Source organism: Acyrthosiphon pisum, chromosome A1 (genome assembly GCF_005508785.2).
Source record: "Acyrthosiphon pisum isolate AL4f chromosome A1, pea_aphid_22Mar2018_4r6ur, whole genome shotgun sequence".
Classification (NCBI taxonomy): domain Eukaryota; kingdom Metazoa; phylum Arthropoda; class Insecta; order Hemiptera; family Aphididae; genus Acyrthosiphon; species Acyrthosiphon pisum.
Window position 1 is genome coordinate 6434316 of NC_042494.1, and position 10334 is coordinate 6444649.

General features: G+C 27.7%; 1 protein-coding gene across 8 annotated transcripts in view; it reads left to right on the top strand.

Moving 5' to 3' along the window:
* The window catches only part of LOC100165930 (small conductance calcium-activated potassium channel protein), a 398891-nt gene that overhangs the window by 348242 nt on the left and 40315 nt on the right, over positions 1 to 10334 (top strand). The gene's annotated exons all lie outside the window — the stretch shown is intronic.

Here is a 10334-nt window from a genome sequence, read left to right on the forward strand (position 1 = left end):
CCTATACACATATTTGATTTATATCCACCATCCCTGTTTCAGTGGAGAAGAAACGTCGGAAAAAATGATTATGTGAATATATAATATGGAAACGTAGGGTATTGCCTATATATCTACAAATATTGAGTAATATACTATTATTACTATATATACCTACCATCTGTCCATAATATCACGTGTGTACCTATACTATGTATACATATATCAGTATAGGTTATACATACCTATATACGTCATGCGTGTACGCGCACCATGAAGCCTATATATATTATGTATGACGTCTGTAATACCTACATAGTTAATGACACGGTGCGTAAAAGGTTGAAATTATTGTTGGATAATTTTATTCGCTGATAAAAGAAATGTACAACTCCGACCAATGAAAACCGAACTAAATAAAACACCGGGTAATGTTTATGTATCAAAGTACGTATTTATATTTATATTCTGCTTTATAAAAGCCAGATGTTATTTTTTATGTTTATGTTGTTCCAATATTCGGTTGCCACGTGCTGGGAAATCGGGTGAAGGCTATACCGTATTCCACATGATTATAACATTATTGTATAATTTACAGGTCTACATAACGGCCGTGGAATAATGCTTAACATTATGCACAAATGGACAATTTTCAGTCTTTTACCGCACAAGGGTTTAGGGTCAAGGTTCCAGATTGATGTGTACATGTCATAACGACCTGATGACTGCGTTCCGCTTTTTATCACTTTTGTTTTTCACGAGGAGTTTAAATTAGTTTTCCAGAAAATTGGACTGATTAAATTATTAAAACTGCAATATTGTGAAGGATAAAACACGGTTCCGGTGGTAGTATAAATAAACGGCGAAAAGCCTGCAATTTTTGTTATATGAGTAGAAATTTAATGTTAGTTACAACACAGTTTTGTACTTTAACTCGGTTGCGAGTTTTAATATCAGTTTCATTATCTTGAAATCGTTTCTAAGTGCGTGGTTTTTTAATTTTCTTATTTTGGCTCTAGTTAAACAAATACCGTTCGAAATTTAATTATTGTTTCGGTTATTTGAAAAATCTGTGTCTACCATTAAACAAAATTACAAAGTTTCATTATTCTACGTTACTACAAATTTAATGAAAATAATTAATTAATATTAAGACATTTTAAACATTAAAACAAAACTTAGTATCGTAATATACTCGTTATATTTTTTTTTTATCAATTTTAAACCTAAAATATAATAACTACTCAAGTAAATTAAATTCATTAATAATGTCGTTGTATTTTCTATATAACAAGTAACAACTAATTAATTAAGTTATGACTTAAGTAGTTACATAAATAAAATAAAACTATGAAACATTTCAATTGACATGTTTTATGACAATCCTGTTTGTATTGAATGAAGAATTTTGTATAATGTTAAATATATTATTTTCTATGTTAACCGACATCATAACAATAGTAATCATTAACAGGTTTTCTTCGTGCCAATAGATTTTTGTTTAGAAATTTTAAACAATGATGAATTGATGGCCCTATAAAAGTGAAATAAACTTAAATCAATACAATTTCATTTTTTCACTGTCGTATCTGGACAAATCCTAATCAAATTAATCGTGTATTACGATATATTATATTATTAAACAAACATTTAGAACAACCAAACAAATATACAGTTTATTCGGTTTTAGTTTTAAAATAATTCTGAAATACTAAATAAAAGACAATTCAGTGTATAGGTATTTGCATCAATTGAAAATTATTTTTTCAACATTAATTTATACACGAATTCTACCTAAACAAAAAACTACAAATATAACTAAAAACAATTAAATAAACTAAAATAAAAGCAGCTCAAAGAAACAATATTTTATTTTTTGATACCTTGTTATTGTATTCTTAAACTCAACATATTTTGTTATATAAAATTAATTTTACCACAAAAATAAAATATTACCCTACCTATCTCATCCCCCATCTAGCACTCAACACACCTGACACTGACAATTTTTCAATTTAAAACAACGAAAATATATTTAAAGTAAACTTAAACTGTACATAATAATTATATTTAAAACCGTTTAAGTTGATAAATGCTCGTACATAATATCGTTAAATTTACAGTGAAAATAAATGGCCGTATAAATAAACTGACATAAACTATAACATTATAATATTTTTCTCGTTTTTCTTCTGATAAATACATTTGAACGTCAGAATTTTTTTTATGTATTATTGGAAATAGTCCAGAAGGTACATAAAAAGCAAAGTATTATACAATTATTATTAACGATGCTTACGAATTTTTAACTATGTGTGCACAAAATGGGCGTGAGAAAACTATTATCGAATTTCATATCAAACTCAAATAACTGCCAAGTTCTTCCAAAACTCTCAATTTTAATGGTGTGTGTAATATGTTCACCAAATTATTATTAAATTTATCCAGTCTTTCAACAAAAGAATAATGCTTACACGCCTCTTTTTTGGTAACTACCCTAGTTTTAAATTAAAGTATATTTTTAGATTCATACCAATGTTTTTATACTATCTTTCTAATAATTATGAAAGTGAAAACTAAAAATACATTTTTGTTCTTGGAATCATTAAAGTGATTTATAAACTACAGCCATTTGAAATAAAATTTGTTGTATTTTTTTTTTTTAACTTAATAATTTCTAAGCAATTATTTAAATTATTGATACTTTTTGGATAAATAATAGTTAGGTACGTACCTATTCTAGTATATTTTATAATATTATACTTTTAATATATTTTTAAGCAATTAAGTTTTTATACAAAATAATTTGGAATTTAAATAATAATTAAATTATATTTATCTAAACATGTCTTCGGAGATATTTTCATATAATATTCACGAAAATTGTGTTAACAATATTACTATTACTATTATTATTATTATTATTTCTTTTTAATCACCTCTTAGATTTTCAGCTTAACATAAAAAAATAATACTAACACCTACTTTAAAAAGTATACCTAAAATGTGTATTATAAACTAAATAGCATTAAAACTTAAAAGAAGTAAATTATTCAATATTATACAGTTATTATGTTTCTTACGTTATTTATAAAATAAAATTAACTTCTGAGACACGTCTCACTTTATTTATTCCCAAGTGTAAAATAAATAAAACAAATTTTTTACTGATCATAATATGAATATAATAAATTTATTGGATAAATCAATGTTAGAAACCAAATTTAAGGATTTATCAACTTTCTTTCCACTTTTTAGCATGATGTTATTACCTATATAGAAAAAATCTTGAGACTTTAACTTAGGTCTAAGACGTATATTTTAACAAACATAGTAATAATAAATATATACTTTTTAAGTTTATTGTGGTTTTTTTCTTAAGAAACACGTTTCATTTAATTTTAAAAGCATTGGCGCCATAAAGTGTCCTATCTGTCCTTTAACCTTTTGCAACAGACATTGGTTGAATTTTGTAGTTGGTTTTTTTGTTGTTGTGGTTTTGTTGTTTTTATTACGCAAAATGTTATTTATTCACCATTCATCAAGCGTCTTTTAATTTCCGTTTTAAAATAATCCATTGTTTTTCATTTACAGTTTTATTTAAAGAGAATTCCAACATTTAAAATACGATTCGTGAGACATAAAATATGTCTCCAAATAATAAAAATTATGTCTTATAAAGAGTTACAAATTAATAATATATAATTAAGTAAATCTAGGTTAAAATAAAAATTAAAAAGTTAATCTAATCTAAAATTACATAAAACATTAATATGTGTTCATTTTTATCTAATAATTGTTTTAATATCATGAGATAGTAAAAAATGATTACCAACTATCATTTACAATTTCAAAATAATTTTCATTATACTTTATAGTTTTTACAACAAGTGTACATCTACTATGTTCATAAGATAATAATATTTAGTTACTATTATATAGAATACGTATGATATACGTAGGTGCTACGAATAATCTGATCATGGATATTTTAGACAATTGATTAATATGTAGGTATTTACAGTTTTTTTCGGGTATGTTATATTATGCATACATTGCATTAGTTTTTCAAAGAATGTGGCCAAGAGTACTTTTTGAAAAATGATTGATTAAGTATAAATGTATTAATAGTTTTTAGATACTTTGTATGTTAATTTGCCATCAATATTTTTAAATATCATAATTTTTTTTAACTTTCTTGAATTTTCATCCAAATATTAATTGTAAGTTGTAAGACAAAATACATAATTCAGTCTACAATTATAATAAAATAATTGTTGCAAAAAACCATATATATAATTTTTTTTAAAAACGCAAACTAATTTTTATAAAACGCATACACAACTGGCACGACACCAATTATATCGACTAGTAAAGGATCAATAAATGAACCAAAGACCTAAGCCAGGCGACTGGTCTGGGTTAATTTATTAATGGCATATAGTGGTCGTCGTGAACGCGGTAGAGGTATGGTAGTCGGGTAGGTTGTAGGGATAGAGGGTTGGGGAGGTAATGTCGCCAATGGGAGCGCCGGGTATCGTTAAAGAAAGGGTCCAAAAAATATGTTACGCATTTGACACGGAAAAAAAAGCATTAGTAAAAATGTTAAGTTGAGCGTGAACTGGAGTAAAATCTAGTGTATGTATAATTATAATTTTTTTCATCCGTCTGCTCAATCGAGAAATCTGACACGATTTATGTCAGCAAACGGTTTTGAGGAGAGGGGCGTGGTGATAAAAAATTGCATGGCTGTCAGAAAAGCGGCAATGATAGCAACGGAGGTGGATAGATACGTGTGGTAGAAGTGGGTACACGAGGGGACATTTCTCCGACAGACGGACTGTTACTTGAACAATTGCCAACCCCCTATTGCCCCCACTAAATTACGGAGGTGGGGGTTTTTTGGCTCAGGAAGCTCGCCAGTCTCTTCCTGTTTGTGATGTATGTTTTTGTCGTTCACACACCCCCGAAAAGCGGTATTATTGTACAAACGCATCTCTCTAATACGCGTATATGTAATACGTAGAAATATAATAATATATTATAAATTTTTATCACATATCGTATAGTTAACGGTTGTGCTCAAATGTTCGTTAAGAATAACTACAGATAACATAATATACGGACATAATATACGGACATAATATACGGTGCATAAAAGGCCAAAAATTATAAAATTATACATTTTTCAAATCTCCCAAAACATTAAATCACATAAGATGGGATTGTGCAGTGCATTAGTTTTATGAAAAATATTTGGTGTTCCTCTTCGTATCTTTTAAAAACGCTCGTATATCATATATATTTAAGGTTTACAAACAAATACACGCGTCTATTATATGAAAGATTGAAGATATTCATAATAGGAAAAATATAAAACACTGGATCTGGTCATCTTGAGTGTACAATTTTAAACTATCTTAACTACCTATCTTTTTAAACCACTATCTATAGTGGTTTGCTCATATTATCATGTGAATACATATCAAGATATCACATCATTTTATATATTCAATTTATATACAAACATAATACAAAATATGTTTCATTTCAAAAAGGTAGTATAAAATAATTCAAAAATGGCTATTTATACCAGCCTAATAGTATGTGACATAGGTAATACTTATAGGTTATTTTATATTTAATTTATAAGTAATTTAATATAAATTACAAAATAATATGAACAGTTGTTTTAAGAAGTTTTTGATAACCATTTTTATTTTTTACTATTATTTTCGTTTTATTTTATACAAGACAATAATATTTCTATTTCTATCTAATATTTGTCATTATTATTCTTATCTTAAAATAAATCCAAATTTTAACAGATACACATATATTATAACATATTACATGAAGTTAAAGTATTACTAAAAATAATGTGCTTAAAAATATGATTGAATACTTTATTAAATAAAATAATAATATATCTCAAATTAAGATGTTATGACATATTAATTAATTGGGTTATGAACTATGTGATGTAAAGAATAATTTTAAAACATGATGTTTCTTAATACAATTTAAATCATACAAATAAATTAGGTGTATTTTTCCTATTACTATTTTATAATTATTAAAACGTTTTTCATTATTTCAAAAGCATTATTAACCTACAGTTACTAACAACCTTGAACATAGATATACACAATCAACAATAAAAATAATAATTGTTTTTTTTTTTTAACACATTAACCCTGTATTAAAATAAAAGATACTGTAGGTACTGGCAATCTAAAAAAATTTGAATAAAGCTCAGGGTAATTTTGATGCAAAAAAATGTGGTCATGACCTACTCAAGTTTTACCCACATAGTACCTACCTATAATATCAGGTAGCCCATTTCTTTTTTTTAATTTGGTTAAAACGAATTTTTCAGGTGACATTGATTTCTTTTATATTTGCTATGTAATCTAGTTTTTAAACTTACCCTAATTTAGATAAACTGTAAAAAACAACATAAAATAGTGTTTTTTTTGTATGTATATTATGTGGGTCGTGGCTATTTTTATAATTAACAAAAAACTTTTAAAAAAAACAAGATTTTAGTTGTCTGTACGAACTGTGCGACCGCCAATTGGGTTGGATTAGTGTGTAGTGAAAAAAATAGCGAAAAAATCTTTTAATTCGTAGTTGAATTGACTTTTTTTTCTATTCCTTTACAATATAGGTATAGTTACATGCACCACGCACACAAGTACATTTCACATAGGTATTCAACTAAAAATTATAATTTAGTTCGTATACAATGGTGGTCTACTGGGCTAGTGTGTACCGCTTGGAGCCTGTTCCATTTGTCTATATGCGCATATTATAATAGGGCTTATGTTTTTATTTTTGTTTTTGCTGCGTGTGACTGAGATTACGTATATCACCGTATACCTACCGGAGTCGTTTAAATGGGTTTACGTGCGGGGTGGAAATAAATGCACTGCGCGACTATACAATATGACAGTCATTAAACGAAAGAAAACACGAAGCTGGAAGGAAAAAAAGAGATTATTCGGTCGGAGACCCGGGTCAGTTTTATTGCACGCCGATCTCACCTAATCCAAGAAGAAATCTGAAAATAAAAATGTCTGAGGAAGAAATTCGTACCTATATAATAATATATATATATATATATATATAGGACGTGAAGATACGGACTACAGACCTGCAGGTTCACGCATAAAACCTTGGCTTTAGCACTTCGGATGATGTTTTATGAACACCGAGGACTGAATTTCCTCTCACCGATGTCGACGGTAAATATTTCGCACCGGTAATAACGTATACCTTTATGTATAGGGTATTTTTTTTTATATATATATATATATAAACATTCCCAGTTACGCTTTTGGAGTTTGGAAACCTACGTAACGATCGCCACAGACGCCCCTCGATCGCTCGACTGTATAGGTAATATATATGGGTACGTCCCGTCCAAATGCAATCCCCCGGTGTGTGTTGACCGATTATTTGTTTTCACGTATAATAACCAAACGGTTATTATTTTCATTTATAAAAAAAATATTAACACCCAAATTAACATTTTCACATGGAAACTATATAGATGTATAAAATAAGGCATCGAAATGGTATTTTTAAAAACCGCAAAAATGTAATCAAATATAATATTTCTTCTTCCTAAATATTGACTTTAAAAGTTAAACTAATTGTTATTGTTTCAAATACGCTAATAAATAAGAACTCTTCAATTATTTCAAATGAGTTGTACAGATTTTATCATGACACAATTGTATTTTATTTACAATAAGAACAATAAGTTCCTACATTTTATATTATTTTAATATATCGAGTGGTTAATAGAATGGTAAATATTCAAAAAAAGTCTTATAGTTAAAATAATGACATTATAATTATTATTTGCGCATTTTAAAATATAGGTACATATTACATGCATACAAATTATAATTTTCATATCTTTAATAATTGCATAAGGTGAAATTATTATGTGCATTTATTTGTTCGCAGCCATCTAATAACTTATAGGAATATAATTTCAGTGAAAAGTATCGGTACGTTTTCAAGGAAAAACTACGCAATGTTTAGTCCAACTATCCATCAACTTATTAAAAAATAAACTCTGGACAGCTCAAATGGTAAATTAAGAAATAAGAACACATTTAATCTTACAGTTGGTAAAAGATGTTCTAGTTGAAGAAAATAAAATAGTTCTGTGAAGAATAACTGGTTGGAAGGCGCAGGGATGTACCCGAATACCACCACAAATGTTAATCGTAATGAATACAACTTTTAAAATGACTGATGAAGGTTAAACCACTGGAGTCATAATGACAGTCTTCACAAAATATAGTATATAAGCAATACCATTAGTTCAAATAACTTGTGTAAACTCAAAAACCAGTATTTCATTTGAATATACGATGTCTGTAATTTTTTTTAAAAAATTTCTCATTTACTGTTATAATTAAATGTTGTGTCCATATAATTTAATTAACAAGAAACATTAGACCACATACTGTTTTTGTTAAGACTGTTCATAAAACTCAAAGGTCAAAAGAATATTTATGAAAGGGATACTTAAGGACTTAGGCTGTTACAATGTTCAAGTACGTGGTTTTAGGTAGGTAGGTACATTATTTAAAAATTAAAAATAATAAGCACAAATTATGTTTTAATCACAATGAAGTAGTTATATGAAAAGTAGGTAACTAAATAGTTTTTTGAGTAATAAAAACTATACTAAACTATACTACCTTTGTACCGTTAAGTGATTAACGTAAATAATTCAACAAATAACTTAGAATTACGTGTTTTTTTTTTGTATTGTATAACACTATTGGGAACGCTTCTTTTTAAAACTTTATTATGAATCATATTGTTGTGTTATAGACACAAACTGACAGTATACAGATATCAATTTTCTCTTAAACTCCAAGTACCATTCTAAAGTTTCAGTTAACTCAATAACACTTGACCGTCTGTATCTTTTTTCCTGTCCTTTTCGATTTGGACAATTTCAACATGCCTGTTAACCATACAATAAGTTATATTGGTTGAAAACTTGGATAATGGATCTACTTAAAGACATCACAGTTTTCTTAGAAAACAATTTTCATTTGTGTGTTTGAGAAGTAAAAAAATGTTTGGGATCTATCCAAAGTATGTACCCAAAAAAACCAAATCGATTCTGTCATGGTCACACAAGTTATCTTCTGTATAATATATATTATACGGCATATACTCGTGAGTGTATAATATATAATATATATATTATTGTATATATTTCCTCTCTTCCTTCCGTCTCTTTCCCTTCTTCCGGTAACTTCGACCTCCGGTAGAGAAATGATGGATGACAAAGTTGTCTTTGTTCCCCTCCACTCGAAAAACCCACTGCCATTTCCAGAGGAACAACGATGATACACGCGAATTAATACGTCCGCTGACGATCATAACTCATTGTTTGACCGAGATGACAAGGCCGAGATATATGGAAAAAACATGCATCATATAGATGGCAACAAATTATACGATGGATCATATACATCGAGAACTGACAACATATATGAACTATGTAAACATCAAACACCAGTGTTAGAAAACTTTATTGATTAAAAACAATTTTTGGATGGTATCGATGACATATCATTTTAAATAAATCATAGATTTTTGTTTCTGCAAATTGGATTCATTTTCTAGATAATAAGATTGTCTTAACAACAGTTAAAAATAAAAAATGAACGATAACATGACATAAAACACATTTAGGTGCCTATATAACAGTTCATACAACTCTAATAATTATGTTACACAAATGTATAATTATTATTCTAAATAATTTACAAACTTTTATGTCAATATAATATAGGCTTTAAGTAAGGATCATATACATACCCTTATTAAAATATTTCACTAAATTTAGTAATACATATTGTATAGTGTATACGTTTGAAAATATTTCTAGCTGTTAGATATTAACTAATATATTTATATAAATACTGCGTGCGATCATGTATTACTGTTAATTGGTTCTGTACTATCCAAACCGTATAAAAATCAATAAAAATCACGGCTTTGCACCCGTTTAGCCCGTATAGCCAAAACCCTTAAAAACCCTTAAAAATTATCAAAACCGTAAACCCATATAACCCGATTGATTGTGATGACGTATAACCCGAAACACCCAAAACTGAAATTAAATTCGGGTTTTAACCCATAACCCGTACAAAAAAAATATTACATTTTCAAGTGACATATGAATTTGTATGTATATTTCATGGAGAATTCAGTTTTTCATAATTGGGAACAATGGTTACATGTGACAAGTGTGATACAACTCATAAATTGTTTTGATTGTTTTGAATTGTGTTATTTTTAAATTTTTAATA